Source organism: Apteryx mantelli, chromosome 4 (genome assembly GCF_036417845.1).
Source record: "Apteryx mantelli isolate bAptMan1 chromosome 4, bAptMan1.hap1, whole genome shotgun sequence".
In the NCBI taxonomy this organism is placed as follows: Eukaryota; Metazoa; Chordata; class Aves; order Apterygiformes; family Apterygidae; genus Apteryx; species Apteryx mantelli.
The window spans coordinates 19,407,932-19,426,073 of record NC_089981.1 but is presented as its reverse complement, the minus strand read 5'-3'; the positions used below and the strand labels follow the sequence as shown (position 1 = coordinate 19,426,073).

Genomic DNA, 18,142 nt, shown 5'->3' with positions numbered 1-18,142 from the left:
AAAGAGTCTGCCAGTGTCCACAAGGCACATCGTCACCTTTGCGAAAACTCCATCAGTGACCACAGGAGATGTTCTTGGCTATCAACTGATGTTGCCTCATTCTCTGAGGGGAAGAGACTCAATGTCTGGAGGACAGGTCAGAGTCCCTAAGTTCCCCTCTGGGCAACAAGACTCCTCCAGAACCTCTTCTCCAAGAAATGGAATATGGGAATGACTACAAGGCCTCTTACACAAATAGCCTCTTCTTTCAGTCCAGTTTGCAGAAAGGGAAAGGGCAGTCTAAGGCTGACAGTAAAACCTGTATCTAAAACTGCAGGAGAAAGCAAGACTCAGGAACAGGATCAGTCTAGCCAGAGTGAATATTCAGTTATTCTGCCCATTTCCAAATACAAATAAATCTAGAAGCCAGGGTATTGCTCTACTCCAACACGCTAAGTAAGTTAACAGAAGCCTGGAGATAGCACAGGTTTTTTTGTTGGTGATTTTTTTTGGGGGGGGAGGTGAGGGGGAGGTAAGGGGGAGAAGGAGGACCTATGCTCCCACATCCTTTTTTTTTTTCTCCATACTTTCTCCAACTTCTAGAGGTGCCAAGAAAGCTCAACCCAGTCTAGCACCTGAGATTCTGTTCCTCCTGAAAGTATTAAAATTGCTTTAACATTTGCAAGACAGACTGAAGGCTCCATGTGCATCATGGGTTAGTTCAGCAGATGCAGAAGTGGCTCAGGGCATGAGTAGTCTGATTTTTTGGGGGCTCCATGAACCCCTGTTAATTACTTCCCACAGCTAATTGCTTTGTGTAAGCTCTGGGCTTGCAGTGGAAATGGAGGGAAATATTTTAAAAGCTCTACATGGTAAAACTGCTCATAGGTACTTAGCATAAAGTACTTAAGCAGGGCATTGGCTTGTGACTACTGTGCCTGTTCTTCAGTGCTTGGCTTTCTGCTTCCAGGGTAGATAAAAGTCTTGGTTGAGGAGAGGAGAATAGCAGGTAAAGGCTGAGGTGACATGGGCTTGGGTCACAGCTGGATCCAAAGCTTCCCTAAGGTGTGATGCTGGCAGGCTACCAATATCTGGTCCATTGCAGAAAACTATTGGGACAGGTGTTTGCTTTCAGGACTGATGTGGTAAAGTGGTAATTTATTAACCTGTTTAAAGCTGTCTTATGCACGATGTGAAAATTGGGGATCTTGCCGTCAAAAGCAGGTCCTACTTTCTGTGCAGGACAAATGGACCTTGTCTGGAATATATATAAAATCAGACTGTCAAACTCAAAAATTCAAGTAGTGGAATTAAGTGGAGAGTACAGGGTTTTTTTTTTTAACCCTACAAGTGCCAACTGTATTTTAAAAATTACTTTAAAGTACTTAAAGTGTATTTAACCAAATAAACCACAAATAAAATTCAAATGCCTTTCTCACCCTCCTCCTCACAAAAACTTCTCTGACCACTCACTGTTTTCTGGGTTCCTTTTATGCACTGAGGTCAAAGTTTCAAGCTTTTCTGAGTAACCGTAAGGCAAAGCTTATTGTGTCTTTTTTTTTTTCCCCCTCTCTCCTCTCCATTCTCTTCACAAATACAGGATTTCATCTCTTCTTGTCACTGCCAGGAGGTGAACTGTTAAGGAAAGGACCCAGTACTGCAAGGCTCACAGTAGAATAACAAGCACTGATACCACCATTGAAAATGCATCCGCAGAAGAAAACAAGCCCAGGTCAGTGTCTCAGGATAAATATCAAGGCATTAGAAGTAGCAGAAGTTTTTCAGTTCTCTCTAGATTAGGTTATGTCTAGTGACTGCCTACAAAGAGAAGCGATGTGGTGTCATAGCCTAGGAGTATGTTGCATCTCCTTTGCTCACTCTGCGTAATATCTCTGTGACAGTCCAGTAGTGTTTGGGACTGACTCCAACAGCTGAGGCTAACAGCTCATTCCTTTGCCTTGATCTGCTCATGAAGCCTTTGTGTGCCTCCTACAAAGGGAAATGTAATTGCATTATGTCCCTAATATAATCCCTTTAGATTCAAATTAATTTAATTATGTTGCTGTCAGCCTTCTGCTCCAGAACCCTGGAGGTCCTGCTGTGGAAGGTCATATTTCAAGATCCAGATTTCCCAGGTATAATCCCTGCTGCTGTCAAGCTTTACGTTCTACATCCGAAAGACAGCATTTGCAGCACTGGGCCCACCAATGTATCATGAAGCACTCCGTGCTTCTGATATCACCGCCTCCTTAGATTTATAATCCATGAACAACCAGTATATAAGCAGCTAGTGGCTGCCCAGGGCTAAGATTAAACAATTAGCACTCTGCCTGGATTTTCAAAAGTATCCCGCAGGCATAGTCCGAGGTCTCTGTTTATCTAGTCAAGGATTAGGAGCAATTAGGAGAAGCAAGATGTAATACTTGCATGATATCCACTTACATCTCTCATGCTGGGCTGGTGCAAAGCATTTACGAAACATAAGTAGTTTTAGAGGATAATCCATTTCCTCCCAAGGTTAATCCTCCAGGCAGTCCACAGGACACCTAAAGAAAATACAGTATTAGAACCTGGTGTCTATAGACACTGAAGGAAAAAGCGTTCTTTTGGGTTGACTGATGTAACAGTACTACCGGTCCACAAATCCACACCAAGATCTAGGATCTGTGCCTTAATGAGCCAGTTTCTGCTAGGAAAGGACAGCTCTTGATCCATCAACTGCGAGGGTGTAAAACTGTCAAGAAAAGGACTGCAGTCCAGTGACTGAAGTTCAGTGAAGGACTAACTATAAACTCTGATATATTACATAGGAAGTAACACGAGTTGGTGCATTGGTCTTCAGTCTGTGAATCAACGCTAGCAACCTACAAAGAGGGTATATAACAAGGGTGTTGATGAGGCCAGACTAGAGTCTCTTCATGCACATGTTGTTGTTCCTCTCCAAATATTTGCAAGGAAGTTCAGTGTCCCTTCTCTGCACGTGGCCACATTCAAATTCACCCATTTTGAAGCATACCAGAGAAGAACTGCACACAATCTCCCAAGTTCAGTAATAAGGATGGTGTATTCCCATTGGTATGGTATGAGCTCCTTAGAGGATTTGAAAACAGTATCGAGTTTCTGTGAAATAGTATAGTATGAATATATATGTTAAGGGAATGAGGAGAGAGGTAATTTTGATTTAGAGATATATTCTTTAGAAAAACTGGTGAAATACAAATCAAGACTTGAGCTGTGCATCAGAACTTGATGTCACCCTTGTTATGCGATCTCATAGTGAAAATTGCAGCAAGATGGGAGAAGAATTGGGGATTCCTTTAGAAAGGTGATGGTATGGTGACTTTTGGCGGAAACATTTGAGTTCTTCAAGGTCTTACAATACAGGAGAAGTATGTGAGGTGATTATTCTCAAGTTTGGAATAATAGAATTAACAGAGAGGTGGTAGGTACCTAACTTTGTGAAGAAGATGGATAACTTGAGACAGCCTTATTCTCTGTAGTAGTGAAAGGTATTCTCCAAAAGATGTAGGGAGTGAAAAATCTGTTCTTTCTCGTGCGTATCAGATTGTCATCTAGATTTTCCCAGGATAAGATTCTGATCTCCCCACACATGCTTTAATAACATGATTCTTCAATAATCACATCCATTCTATTGGCTGGTGGTATGGAAATCTGTGCTTGGAGTCTCTCACAACAGTGCAATGTCCTTTTCAGAATATAGCTCCTAGCCCTGCTTTCTCAGCCTCACGTGTTTCAAAATGTATATTAGAAAGCTTGCTTGATCTGCCTATTATTGCCAAGGTTTACAGCCATTTGCAAAATAGGATCAGAATGGGTCTAGACAAATCAATTTAATAACATCGATTCTACTTGTAGACAAACCTTTCCCTAATGCATCAGTTCCCACATATCATGGCTCACAATACTCACTTGCCATTTCAGCTATCAATCTATCACCCAGGGGTACTTCCTACAAATTTAGTTGTTCCCTGTCTCTCCTTTCTCTTATCTTGTGGCACACTCACAAATCAAGATACTCTGAATAAACTCCTATAAACAGTTTCTCTTTGCTGCCTCCATTGATCCGTAATTCGTAAAAGCTGAAGTAAAACTTAATTGGGAACAGTTAAACTCCTGCACTTGTGCCAAGTTTTCTTTCAACAATGCAGGTCAGCTTTAAATGATGAGCATGAAATAATCTTATAACAAAAATATAAAAGCATGAAATAATCTTCTGATAACAATATTCATAAGACTATTGACTTAGACTTTGAACAACCATGTATGTAAACCAAACGATTAGATTCTTGAGCTAACTGGTGCTGATGACATCCATAAAAGACTGCACAGTTGATCCTTGGAGGTTATGCAGGGATCGTGCAAGCAAATACATAAGTATTTGTCACAATTTATGAATGCTGTTTCTGATGCCTGTTTGAGACCTGTCAAACTTTCATCCCATGTTCCTAATATGTTAGGTGGTAAACCACAGGCATTTGTAATACAGAACTAAGCCTAAACTGTGCCTAGAACAGCTTATGTTTAAAGTATATCTTAAGGGTACTGGCAGCACATACATCAAATTAAACTTTTTACCACAGTAGCTATGGAACTAATTATAATTACAGTCTAATAGGAACTATGGCTGTTGTATTTTTGGTTTTCATAATAAATTCTATTTACTGTCTGCCATCCCTACATGTTCAATTGCTTTTGCAATATACATTTCCATAATGGTGATGGTTCAACTAATTTCCTGAACATTTAGTTTTGAGGCGATTCCCTCAATGCACTTTACTCTTCTGAGATGCTGCAGTGGTTACACTCCATATTTTCAAGAGTTTCTTCGTATCCAAAAAGCTTGGATTCTGAAGCAAAAGCTATATAGGTCTTAATCCTTTTAACCTTCAAAGAATACATAGATGACTAGTTCATTGTCAGATTTTGGGTTCTTATAAAATATATCTATCCTTAAATGTCAACCTGTGTCCCAAGGTCTCACATCATACGAGCACCCAAAGGCCAAGGGGGGCTAGTCATTCTGATCAAGGGCCTGATGTGTTCTGCCAGCACGCTCATTTGGGTCTGTACACCCAGGATGCCTTTCATGAAAATGGGGCTGCGGAAGAAAGTTGCTATATCCCTGGGTATTTCCTGTGGCATGCCTCCAAACTTGGGCTGTGGAAGTGCTCTTGGGTGTATTCACGTGGATGGAGCTTTAGACTCTCCTGGACCTCTCAGAACTTAATATCCTGTTTGTCCATTGGGTCCAAAGTCCTCTTGTTCCCTGGTCCTGAACTTGCTCTCCCTGGTTTCTCTAGATTGTGGGGATAATTCAGATCTCCTGGACTATGCATTGTGGATTGCAAATTGCCTGCAGATTTTAGAGACCATGTGTTCTTCCTGGTCTTCCTTATGTAGTAATCCCAAGACTGTTTTTTGCCTCTCTCTAGGGGGTACCCTTGGTCTACCTCATCCTTGCACAGTTCAGGCCTCACAAAAAGCAATGATGATATTTAGGCCTGGAGAGGGGGGAGCAGAAAAAGAACAGAAAGGGAGGGAGGAAATGACTGGCACTGGTGGAAGGCAGTACCAGATGAGTAAAGACAAGATATCCCATCAAGTATTCAGAAACAAGCGTTCAGAAAAAAAGAGACTGAATCTGGTTTTGCCACCTTTTATCAGTAAAATATTAATTTAACCTGATAGTTTCTTAAGACATTATTTTTGGAAGAAAACATTAACAACTACATTTGAAAAATAAGAAATGCCAATTACAGGTGAGTAGGGAGCAGAAAAATTTGAGCTTAACTGAAAAATTTGCAAGTGCTTGTTTTGTTCCTGAGCATGGGTGACAACATGTGACCATTTCCTGCCCTTGTATGAAGATGTTTCTAACATAACAATCCTCTAAAAGGAGCCATTGCAATTCAACATTCATTTATCTTTAATCCTTAATACTTAACATATTTTGATAAACCAGTATAAGTGAATTGTTATCTGTTCTTTGTATGCCAGGGTACTACACTTCTTCTGTAAAGGAACCAAATATAGAACATAATCAGTTATAATTATGTTTAGTGTTCCTTATCAACATGTAAGAAATTTTCCTAAGAGGCATGGACTATTATTACACATTTTCAAAGGCACAGATGAGGGTGATTTGTCTATTTGTGACTTCTGTGTCATTGATTATTTGAATTGTCATCTTGTTTTACAATACTGAATTGCAGTTAATAACTTCATATCATTTGCAGAACTAGCTGCACTTATGGGCCTGGGGATGTGAAGTAAGTTGGCACATATCCTGAGTACAATGCCATTGAATGAAAGTTTGCTTTTCCAAATGCAATTGCATGCCAAAATCTCTGTTAACCCAATAAATTGTTGTTGGCATGCAATAATGATTTGCATAGTTTGACTAATGTAGTAGCTAACTTCCTGCTTCTGCTTCTTTCTACCTAGTGGGGAAACAGAGGGAAGAAGATCCTAAAAGTGAAGATGAGTTGTGATGAAATATGGACCCAGTCCCTTCAGGTGAACCAAGGCAATTAGGTAACCTAGTAGGTGCAAGGCACAGGTTGTGCAAGAAACTGGTCCAGCTACAAAATACTGTTCTTCCCTTTTAATCTTGATAATGGTTGCTAAATGACAGAAGGAATTATATCACCCTGCTTTGCTTCCCCCTCCTTTCCCTCAAAGAAAATTGAATAGATTGTTCTCACAGAGTGAAGGGGTGTCTGGAATTTTGTAAGTAAGTGCGCAACACACCAATTCTCAGTTGAGGTTGGTTGAATAAGACCTGATGATAGGAGCTGAAAGTGCAATTTCACTTATGACAGAGAAGGTTAGAAGGTAAGCTGGTAACTGTCCAAAACAAGTGGATGGAACACAGAGGGAATCTGAGTAGATCTCAAGTACTGTAGTTCAGTTTTATTTTAGTCTTAAAATTGTGCTGCCTCTAGCAAGAATTGTTCAGGAAATGAGTGGTGTTATCATTCGTAACACTCGGGACACACTAAATAGGACTCATCTTGCCTACTTTTAGCCTTCTAAAGTTAAGCATCTTATCTAGGCTAGTGTCTAGGTTCTCTTGTCAATGTAGTGAGAGAGGCATTTTTAGAGTGTGATTTGTGCTATCCCTTTTTCTCAAATGACTATAGAGAAAGAATAAGAAAAATGTCTGGGATTATGTGTCCTTTAGATGGCAAAAATTAAGTGAATTAATTCATTAATTGTAGCTGAACTATTCTGATGCTTATATTATCCTTTTCTGGAGACAGTGAGATGCCATGGAGCACTGTCTATATCTGAACCACCAAGAGAGAAGCTTTCTGATATTGAAGAGCTTTATTCGCTACATGATAAAAACAACCAGATCTGGTCAGTGGGTCAAATTCATTCAAAACTGAAATTAAAAGTAACATTCAGTCTGTGACACGAATTATCCACTGGAATGCATTACCACGATATGTGCTCAATTTACTTTTATAAGAAGTCCTCAAATCAAAGCTGAAGGATGTACTGTGCCCCAGCTGCAAATTTTTGCACTAGATGCAAGAGTCCTGGTGTGAAACGCCATGGTTTGTGCAAAAGCAGCTGCACTTCTGAAAGTGTGATCCTTAAATTTGTAGAAGATAAAAATAGGTTAGCTGGTTAAAGAAAATAATCTATTTGCAATCTAGTGAAATAAAACAGCGTTAAACATACTTACCTCTACCTACCACTCTAAGTTCTTGCGTTGCAATTTTATGTTGTGATTTCTAACTTCTATGTTGCCATTTTGTAGTCACATTTTTCCATTATTTCATTTTTGGTTGCTCTGTTTCTGTATAAGTCAGTCATAAAAGGAGCAGAGAAAGATACTTAAATTCAAATACTTATCTGACATATTTATGCTGTCTGCATATCCAGTACTATGCATTTATTGCCTGAGCACCATTTAGAATAAGAAAGTAAGAACTTTCACTTTTATTTTCCCTGAAGATTAGTTAGAAAGCACATGGTGTCAATGCTAGGATGAGATTTAATCATTTTGGCTAACAGGTCACTCAGTTGTGTTAATGGCAATAATGATTTTTCCTGTCTGTCCTGATGTTGGATTATTTTAACTAAAAAATTAGGTTGCACCTGCTAATAAGCAGTGCAGGGAAGATGATTTCAAGCTAGAGGTAGCTTACTAGTGGGAGTTATTCAAGTCCTGGAATCCATCCTAGTTATTGCCTTCATTAATGCTGTTGTAAGAGGGACAGTGTACTCGGCAATCCACAGAGGAGGAAAGGCTATGGGTGGGCAATGATGACTATGAGCCAATGCTGCAGTGAGCCTCTGGAAAAGGCAAATGCAACCTTAGAACATAGCAGCCCAGTAATTTCCAGCAGCAAAAGAAAACTTTTATTGCTACTGTACAAGACTCTGGGGACATCTCATCTAGATGACCGTGCAAACAGTTGGTTGTCCGTTCCCCAGAGAGACTAATTCAAAACTAAAGAAGAAGGGCTACTAGCATGATCAGAGAAACGCAGTGTCCATCATATTAGAGGAAACTGAAAGAACCTAGCAAATTTTCAAGTGACATTTCCAATACTTTTTTCCAAATAAAAAATCAGGAACCAATACATTTGTAACCTATATGCATGTATTTAAATTTTATTGAACAACAATATGATTTGGGGCTGTTCTTTGCACAGGCCTAATAGGTCTCATTACTATTGCACTTGCCCTCATAATTACTGATGTAGAAAACATGCTTATACAGAGGAAGCACCTTCCATGAGATCTAGTGAATGGAGCACGTTATGCCCATGCTGTTGCAGAGATGACTTCTCAGGAATAGAGACTGTAGTGTTATGCAATGTGTTTTCACCTGCTATTTAATGTGACTTGTCTGTGCCTGTTGGCATATTTCAGATGGGAAGGCCGGGTGGATCCTTACCTTGTGAGGCAAGCTGCAATAATCATTTTGCTCCAAATATTGATGCAGATCTTTTTACAAACTTTCTACAAATGATGTCTGTGAGTATATGCAAAGGGTGGGTAAAGTCTTATATACTGCATGCACAGGAAATCATTACTGGCTTAATAGCACTGTGCTTTTTCACCTCCTGAAATACAGAGTTCCTATCCTCTGTAGGAAAAAGAGGAGGAGAGGGTGCAGTAGCATATACATAAAGAATGCCCTTCTCTTTTTTCAGGATGATATATACATTTACTGTGGGAAACTGCCACAAGTTCCTCTCCATCATTTGTTTTAGGGGCATGTGTGATTCCAAGTTTCTCTGTATTCCCCCTGCCACTGTCATTGGTATGGTGGCAACATAATTTCTAAATGTTTATGAGGTCTCTCTGCTGACTTTATATCACCAATAAGAGACTTATTTCACTTGCTATTGTTATGGAAAATTAGGCTCGCTGGCCACCAAAACAGGGTCCGACCCTTGGTTCCCACTGAGGCAGAAGTGCAAAGTCAGATGGGAGCAAAATAAATTTTCATGACACACGTGCGGTAATTACAGCTCGAGCTGGGTGCCTCCAAAGAGGGACCCCCGTTTGGCCAAATCCATGGGTAATTATACCCTTCCAGTCTAGTATCCACCCCGTAGTTCTGAACCAATCATAACATTAGAGTTCGGGGTCTTCCAGCTCCCCGTTGGTCCTTTCCGTAGTTTCCAGGTCTGTTCTTTACTTCTTATCGCACTTCTGCATAGGTGCCGATGGCTCTTTTACTCCCTTATCTTGTCCCTCGCAACCAGTCTTTGGGTCACTTCTTTCTTGCATAGTTGTATGGCTCTTCTACTTCCTTATCTTGCCCTCTGGAATCAGTCTTGTGGTTTCTTTGTTTCTTTCTTCTGCGTCCTAGGTTAAAGTCCATCTCCCTGCTGGTGCTCAGTAATGCTAAACTGCTTATTTCTCTCTACAGCCCCCACCCTCCTTCCCCCCATCTCTCCGACTTGAACCAGCTCTGGGGCCCTCTTTTACCTAACTAGGCAGAAGTTTAAAGTATCTAGGTGAAAGTTCACAGCTTGCGGCCTCAGGCTTCAGCAAATTTAGCTACTAATGCTAAGCAAGCTATGCTAAGCGATTAATTCTAGGCAGCTTCAGTCCAATATTCGTTAACGTTATATGATATAATTTGAGATTGCTCTTGCAATTCCAGTGATTCTGTTGTCGTTGCTAAAATACAGGAGTTGCTAGGCTGTATCTTGGGTTTTTTCCAAATAGCACAACATCAACCTCTGAAGATTAGGAAAGGAAGAAATTAGGGCAGTAAAACACATTTTTGAAAACCAAGAGCTGTGACATTAGGAATAATGATATCTTAGTTCCTTTCTCCCCATGAGAGTGGCAGTATGTCATGGAAACCAGCTGAGACTATTCCAGGTAATCCCATCATGTGAGCTGGATGGTGAGAACACAGTTTAGCAATGCTGTGACACAAGGAGGAGAGCGTTACATGTATTCTTCGAAATACCCACCATAACTCACCTCTGTGCTGCTTTTTCACAGATTATATCCAGTAGTAGGGTGCGGGGCTTCTCTTGCTATAGAGACCACCAGCAGTGAAGCAGCAGTTGAGTGCGGTCTGTGCGTTTTGATGGTAAGTGAAAGTGTAGTGCCAAGACCATGGGCAAGAGAATAAAAGGGTCCAAATTCTATCACGGGATAGTAATCCGTATGAGATAAACTGTTATGGAAAATCAGGCTCTCCGGCCACCATAACAGGGTCCGACCCTAGATTCCTGCTGAGGCAGAAGTTCGGAGTCAGATTGAAGAAAATTAGAATTTAATGATACACGTGCGGTAATTACAGCTCGAGCTGGGTGCCTCCGAAGAGGGACCCCAAACAAAGAAATCCCTGGGCAATTATACCCTTACAATCTAAATTCCCCACCCCTTAAGCGATAGTTTGGACCAATAGTAATAGTTAGGTCTGGGTTCTTCCCCTTCTTCACTGGGCCCCTTCATTGTCTCTAGGCAGGCTGCTTCTTATCTTCAAGGTTGGCTACTCCTGCTGTCCGTGTAACTTCTTTATCTCTCTAGCTTGAACCGGCTCTGGGGCCCCCTTTTACTTATCTAAGTAAAAGTTCCCAGCAAGTTCCCAGCCTGAGGCCTAAGGCTTCAGCAAATTTAGCTACTAATGCTAAGCAAGTTATGCTAAGCAATTAATTCTAAACAGCTTCAGTTCAATATTCTCTATCAAAACCGTGGCCCAGCTAAAATTGAATCACCCACTGAGAGTGTATGTCTTGTTGCGTCAGCCACAGAGAGTTTAAAGCACCCCTCCCCTTAACTTAGGCCCTTCAGTTGGACACTTAGGTAAAATGAATCTAGACATAAATATTTGGCCTGGGAGGGAAAACATAGACTAAATCTATCTGCTGTAAGAGTGAAGTAAGAGTCAGGAGAGGGGGAGAGAAAGAGACGGATTGGTAGATTAGGACATCATTCAAAGGGTGTAAAGATAAGGTGATCTGGGCATAACCTTAAGCCTACATTTTTAATTTTTCAAGTGACTGAGTTTGACGTATTTTAACTATTTTCAGATTTTCAGGTGTCCAAGTTTGCAGAACAGCTACACTGGAAAAGGAACAAGATAACATAAGGCAAAGTTCATCTAGAGTGATAAAGTTTTCAGTTGCTGAAATTTCTGGATGTTGTTTAATAAAAGAGGAATGCTTCCTGTGGCAGTAAGTGATCGTGCACTTAATTTTATTTCCTGCGCAGGTTTGAGTAGAGATGGTGTGTGATTCTTTGCTGTGTCTTCCCTTTCTGTGCCCTGTTGTAGTAGCAAGGGGATTGCTGTTATGCTTTGCAAACTTGGAGGTGCAAGGAACAAGGCTGGTGAGAGAAATCACAGCCCCGTTGGTGTTACAAAATCTGTTTTACTATGCTATGGTTTATTATGCAGGATCTTTAAGCATCTTTTTCAGATTATCTTTTCCTTTTTGTCCTATTAACAGTATTAGAAGTTATTCCATGTTACTGTACACCCAGGCACCAGAGTGTTAGATGAATGCCCATTTCCTTCACAGTGTAACCTGACTTGGAGAGAAATTTCGAAAAAATACATCAGACTGTCTGAGTATCTAGAGAGCTGTTCTTCCCTGGTTGCAACATACAGTAATAGTTCCCACAAACCACCATCCCACAAAGAATATAAATAAGAGTTTAAGTCCCTCTCTTCCCTTACCCAGTAAGGTAAGCTAGTCATCACCCTGTTCTTGTGACACAGTATTCATAGTTTGGCTCAGATGGGCTGTAAATGTGTTTTGAGTTTCCATGGCTCTGGGAAGCCTCTCTTCCACCTTGAGGTTCTCATCTGCCATGTTCAGACATGTAAGGCTGCATATTTAGTGCCTCTTCAGCACTGTAGTTGTGTCAGGGTTTTATTAGGAAATTTTGGTCTGATTTAGGTAGAAGTATGACAAAAATGTGGTAACTGGTGATCTGGTGTTTTGAAAAGCAATCTGGAATGGAGCAAATGGGAGTAATGTAGGGTATTTTTTTTAAGGAGTTTAAGAAGTTAAAAGAGAAGAAAAGTTAGTGGGAGAAAGCTTCCATATATTTCCATAATTTATTCAAGGGGTTGAGGCATGCTCCCTGTGACTGTGGGTGCAGTTATCACCAGAATAGGGCATAATCAGTTCTACTAGCCAAAAGGGTGCAGCATGCTATGACAGAAAAGAGATTATATCATTTTTTCTATTCAGCAAATCTGTGCTGCAATTCTTGAGTCATAACTAATGCTTTTGGAGGAGGGCAGTAGATAAGATCTGTTATTATGAAAGCGTATTTTGCAACATATGAAAATGCAAGGGTACAATACTGCCAATGTTACCCATCCATTCATACCGTATTTTTTCCTTCTGAACTTTTAGTTCTTTCGCACATTCTTTGTCTCTTTGCTGACCTCCACTGGGTTACATTATTTAATTTTTCAGAAGCTTCTGAAGAGCAGCACTAACAGAAACTGCCTTTGCTGTGTCATTATCAGGAGGACCTCTCAACACAGTGCTAGCTAACTAGTGGAGCACACCCAGATAATGGGGAACATCTGAAAGGAATATAGCCAGCATCAGAGTATCAGTCATGTACCAGTTATTTATGAAGTTTATTGGTATTCTCCTAAGACTTAGAAACACCTGGAAGATAATGGTTGCAGATTTGTTATGCTGCAGGAGTCCTAGATACTTAAGCAGCTTAGCTGATAACGCAGATCTTGCTGAATCACTTAATAACAGAAAAAATTTTCTGCTCATTTATATGCTTGTAAGGCCTGAGATACTGTCTCCTTCCCATTTGAAGATATCCACATAATTTATGTTCTTATGCACTATCTAGCCTGAAACCTGGACACAGAGTCTTGTCCAGTAAAAGATGCTACAACCTTTCATCCCCCCTTCTTTCTTCCTCCCCCCATTAGTCACTCTCCATTTCACTTGTACACAAATTCCTGGCTATTACCCATTAGAAGTCCCCCAAAGATATTCCTGGGAAGAGCCTTGAGTCTGCCACTTTGACTTCTACTCCCTGGAACCAGGCCACCAACCACCAGTTTGATGCTGTCTGTGGACAAGGTCCCTTGGAAGGGCAGAAGGTTCGTGTCTTAGTCTACAGGCCCAGTTGTTCCAGTAAGACACACACCTTTATGGGCAGCCCACAGTAGCCAGATACAACTCTGCAGGCTTTGTTGGATATGCTGGAGACAACACAGGACACTGATGCTGGCTCCGAGAGCCAGGAGTGGAGCAACCTGGTTTCCATGTCCTACCTGGAGCTCTGCCAGGAGAAGATTTGGGACATGGTGGTGCTGGCCAGGCAGATCCGGGAGGACCAGTCCTGGAACATGCTAGTGCAGTGGCTGACACAGTGGGCACCGAGCAGTTTTGTGGGCTTTGAGCAGTGCTTCCTGCTGGCCAACAGGAACCAAAGCATGAGCTCCACACAGCTCAATGCCAACTCCAGCCAGAGTCATGTGGTGCTGCTGGTGCAGGTGGAATGAACTTGGCAGGCTTCCCCACCCTGCTGAAAGTGGGCAAGCTGGTCCTGGCTGATCTTGTCAGTTTGACAACAACTGTCCCACCAACTGCCACCACTCCTCAAAATGAGCAGCCTCACCCTCTCCCTGAATGTTCCCTGCAAGGTGGTGAACATGCTGCAGCAGAGGCTGGGATGGTTTAAAGTTAGCACGATGCAAAGTCAGTATAGGGCCTGTGACCTCATACCAGAAATGGCAATACTGTTTTTACTGGGCCACTGAACAAAAGAACATCTATTTGATTTCCTCAGGCTGCACTTCAAAAATGAGTAGGGAACGATGCATCCAATATGATAAAAATTGTCAAGTGTAAATGAAAGCATGACTAATGAAACAGCCATTTTTAGAGACTGGCAGAACTGGTGACCAAGCCGTCTTGTCTCAGTATGGTCTATGGACAACATCTTGGTATCCTCCTTGCTGGTAGATGCTGAATGTGGGCTCATAACACTGTAACGTGAGGTCAGCAGAAGAGAAAAAAGACATAGTGAGACCAAAGCATGTATTTTGGGCACAGGCAACCATAGAAAAGAACCATGAAACTGAAGCAGTATGAGCATCAGGAGATCCCAATTTCTCTCAGGCCCATGTGAAGGACAGAGTCTTGTCCATAGCACCAGCATGGCTGAACAGTCCCACATTATAAATCCTCAGTAAAATGGTAGGACTTTTCTAGTCCCTACCATGGCAATCTTTCCTGCTTGCTGCTATAAACTCCAAAAAGTAGCACTGATCATTGTCCTGCTTCTCACTCCTGTACCATGTTGCATCACATGAGCAAGAAGAATCAGAAAAGAAAAACATGAAACAGGAGTTGCAGACAGCAAGTCATGTGTCATGGATGCCACTTGCATTGCCTTCTTACATATTGCAGTTTTATAAATAGTATTTTATTGAGTTTGTTTATATTTTGTTCTGGTTAACTCAGTTTAATTAGCACTCCTTTTTTCTTTTGTTTTCTTCAGTTTGCATATCATTGTGGTGTTTTCAGAGATTCCTGTTTATGGAGATTTTGGGGTCTGTTTTGCGGCTGGCAGCTCTGATGATATCCTTTCAACAACTTGTGTTGTTGAAATTATTAATGTTTTCTGTTACTGAAACTGTTAACGCTGCCCACACAACTGCAATGGAAGAGGAATGCATTAAAAAGATTTTACTCAGTTATAATAACAGAGGATGCAGCCTACGTTGAATTGATTTTCTGATAGTTCAAAATAGCAAATATAGAAAGCCACAGTGAATCTGATGTGTTGGTTTTCAAGCAAATCGATACTCTGTCTTCTTCCTTGCCATTCACCACAATTCAAAATATTTATCGGGGCAGAATGTTGCACGTATATATTGGCTGTTGCCTCATCTACCAAAGTGAAAGAATAAGCCTAGGCCGCAAAATCGTGTATTAGCAGATAGGGACACATTTGGTCTAAAGTGTGGCAGGATAAGAGCACTACTCATCCCTAATCTTGTTGGATTACTTATTAGTGCATTTTCCAACTGTGGGAACTGGTTATGGAGTCCATCAATACCCAGGTTGCACTTCATTTGGAAGCATTAAACTCCAGCTTTTCGGCATTTGTGCAGGCATCTAAAACTTTTTGAAGCGAACACCGTCTTCCATTCTGTCTTCCAAACGCACACGGCATTTGCAATTGAATGTGATCCCACCCTGTCCGGTTTCCTAAGTCATGGCAGAAGAGGGTAGATAGTGCTCCTGAGAACATAAATGGGCTCCTGAAATTTATTGATGATCCTGCTATCAGTGCAGAGAAAGTTCCTGTCCAAACATGAATATACTTCACCTCCCCAGAAATCTCTTTGGTGTCATTTGTCTTGTTAGTGTTTCTCTGGTGTTCAAGAACCTGCCACATGGTCCATGGCTTGCAGAAAGGGAACTACCATTCTGCCTCAGAGTCAGCAAATACATTAAGCACTTATGAGGTGCTACAGCACAGTTTGAAAATCAGTGTTCTGATTTTAACCTGCATGCAAGGTCCATTTAACCCTACCCAAAATCTACCTTTTCTTTTAAGCTTGATGAAAGAAAGCACCATGGCACAGGTTCAGTTCGCATCACTCCAGTGCAAGGAAGGGAAGGATGGATTACAGAGCACAAAAATGTGGGATATGCAAGGGAACAAGTGGATATCAGGTAGATGTATTCTCAAGTCATAATTTGAGGCTTATGTTTTCAGTTGATGAGATCTTTTATTATGAAAGGACAGATTGCAAAATGTGAAAACAGAGACCTGCAATACTGGAAATGCATGAATTCAACTTAATGGAGGGGAGTTCCAGTAAAAAAAATGAGTAGTTGGCAACTTCATGTAATAGATGATAGCTATGGTTCGGATTAATGAATTGTTATCAAAAGTATCATTCCATTGCAAACATCAGTTGGCTGATACAATAGTAATTATTATCAGCATTTCTATCAGAGTAATGTCTACAGTTTGGAGCCTCTGCCATGAATGCTGCACAAACCATGCAACAGGCAGTTCCTTCTCTGACTGGGCTGTGTGTGGCTCATTCTTGAGTAGTTAAAGATTCAGTTATCCAAGAGTTTGACATACATCCATGAAAGGACTTAAGTGCCTGGTTGCCATTCTGGGTGCTTAAGGACACTTTTCAAAATCTAAAGCTCCGGCTAAGCTGTTACCTATCTCCTGAAATATCCAGGTTCTCAGGGCTGCTTAATACTTCTACATTAACTTCCCAAACATCAGTTGTGTTGTTGAAGCTATTTAACTTTGCTGGGAATTTTGGAGTCAGAAAAAGCAGCTAAGGAGGTATGAACATAGGACAAGTTGGGCTGAGTTCTACTTCCTTCTCTGGTAAATATTCAGTATTGAGGATTCGGTGTAGGAGGGAAACTAAAAGGAACAAGTTCTGCTGTGCTCCCAAAGGTGTGTACTGATGCATCAGAGATGGCTTATCTCAAATGTAACAAAAATAAGGTCTGTAAAAAGTACTGAGAGTGAGCCTGTGGGATGACAAAGCACAGGAACAAGAAGGAAATCAAGCTTTTTGACTCCCTTTTGTGAAAGGGGAGAAGCAAAGAAACAGGTCAATGATAACACGTATTAAGCCTATTTTTAAAGCAGCTTATTTCATTGGCCGTCATTCCAAACTGGGTTGAATAATGGACTTTTGTTTCTTTTCACACCTTCTTATAAAGAAGAAAAGTCATAAACACCTATTTAAACTATGCTGGCTATATGGGGTTTCTCATGGTTCTTTGGATCAGCATTTCTAAATGGAAATACAGACTGCAGAATTACTGTCAAGAGAGCGCTTTACTAGCCCAAGCAGACTCAAAAGCAAATGAACACTGGGGAAAACAATGAAAAGTAGAGATGTGAGAGATGTTACAAACGTACAGGAAATAATTCAAATGGAATATTACCATCTGTTGAAAGATAGCAACTCAGACAAATCAATTTAAGGTTTGATCACGTGCTTTAGAAAACTCTATCCTAGTCATGTTCTCCTCCATCCAGACTGATGCTGATGTGGGCTTTAACATGGATTGTTATATGGAATGAAGAAATCATTGAATCAGGTGTGGTTTTATGTTATTTTCAAGACTTTAACGGTGTGTCTTCAAGCTAAAAGAGAAAGTCATGTGACTGTTATGACTGCTGTAGAAAGCTAGGAAATAGCTGAACCAAGTGCTATTTTGTAATTAATATTAATTTCCAGGAGTTAATAGTTCTATTTTTTTTTCCAAATTAATAGTTTACTTAGCAATTTTACAAGCAAGAAAGAGGGGGCAGGAGAACAAAAGCACTTTGACATCCCAGCATCAGTACAGTGGTTTCTATAACATTTTGTGTGTGCCATCCCAGGCTCAGCCTAGATATCCGAGAAGAGCCTTTGCACTGTAGCAGCAGAGTGGAGTGCTGGAAAACTGGAAATACAAAAATACGGGCTTGCATCGGGTTCCATACCCAATACTGAATTTTTACGGCATCGGCATGGTTTTCCTGTCAGGCATAAGTTGTGCTTTTTAAAAAGGGGTTCGCTGGCCATAGCATCCAAACTGAGCTGCCGAGAAGTGTTAGCTTTCTGCTTAACAAATGTATTTTAGGCTAAGTTTCCCTAAGCAATGCGCAGGAGCAGAACGAG

The 18,142-nt window shown here is 40.9% G+C and overlaps 2 long non-coding RNA genes across 3 annotated transcripts; one reads left to right on the top strand and one right to left on the bottom strand.

The window, feature by feature from the left end:
- The first annotated feature begins 1,616 nt into the window (after window positions 1-1,616).
- Window positions 1,617-11,577, top strand: LOC106490048 (uncharacterized). 2 transcript variants are annotated; one of them, XR_001293534.1, is made up of 5 exons: window positions 1,617-1,711; window positions 6,445-6,534; window positions 8,890-8,994; window positions 10,486-10,576; window positions 11,523-11,577. It is a non-coding gene; the product is annotated as an uncharacterized lncRNA (long non-coding RNA). The 2 variants fall into 2 exon arrangements; XR_010884055.1 differs by lacking the exon at window positions 11,523-11,577 and having other exon boundaries at window positions 8,890-9,011; window positions 10,486-10,536.
- Window positions 7,418-10,549, bottom strand: LOC106490047 (uncharacterized). The gene is made up of 3 exons (XR_001293533.1): window positions 10,465-10,549; window positions 7,694-7,807; window positions 7,418-7,600 (listed from the first exon to the last, which is right to left on the bottom strand). It is a non-coding gene; the product is annotated as an uncharacterized lncRNA (long non-coding RNA).
- Window positions 11,578-18,142: the final 6,565 nt, after the last annotated feature.